The sequence below is a fragment of the Theobroma umbraticum genome, unplaced genomic scaffold (genome assembly GCF_002168275.2).
Source record: "Theobroma umbraticum cultivar Fairchild unplaced genomic scaffold, ASM216827v3 scaffold_115.0, whole genome shotgun sequence".
Lineage (NCBI taxonomy): Eukaryota > Viridiplantae > Streptophyta > Magnoliopsida > Malvales > Malvaceae > Theobroma > Theobroma umbraticum.
The window spans coordinates 492,082-492,699 of NW_018397284.1; the positions used below are offsets into that span (position 1 = coordinate 492,082).

At 43.4% G+C, this 618-nt stretch overlaps 1 pseudogene; it reads right to left on the bottom strand.

The window, feature by feature from the left end:
- Window positions 1–480: 480 nt before the first annotated feature.
- Window positions 481–618, bottom strand: part of LOC110428428 (putative disease resistance RPP13-like protein 1) — a 3,684-nt pseudogene continuing 3,546 nt past the window's right edge.

The window sequence follows — 618 nt, forward strand, 5'->3', positions numbered from 1 at the left end:
TCCTTTCTCAAAGTTATTGATCATGGCCTTCATTGGAGAGGCTGCTCTCTCTGCTTTCTTTGACTCGTTGTTTGCCAAGTTTACCTCTTCTGACTTCAACTTTGTCACTGAGAAGCGGGTTCGCAAGGAGATTAGGAACTGGGAAACGATATTGAGGACCATCCACTCAGTCCTTGCTGATGCAGAGGAGAAGAAAATGAAGAACCAGGCTGTGAAGATTTGGCTGTCTGACCTCCAAGACTTGGCTTATGACGTCGATGATATCTTGGACGAGTTTGCCACTGAAGCTTTGGGGCGTAAGTTGATGAAAGAACATCAAGCCAGCACAAGTAAGGCACAAAAATTTGTTCCTACTTGCTGCACTAGTTTGCATCCAAGTTCAATCATGTTTAACTATAAGATGATGTCCAAGATCAAAGAGATTACAGGAAGATTGGATGATTTAGCAACAAGAAAGAAGATTAACCTGCAACTAGAGAATTATGTTGGAAGGCCCATGACAATACCAAAAAGCAAGCCAAGCACTTCTCTGGTGAATGAAGCTACTGTGCGAGGCAGAGACAGAGACAAGAAGGCAATAATTGATCTGCTTTTGAGGGAGGATGGCAATGATGCTGG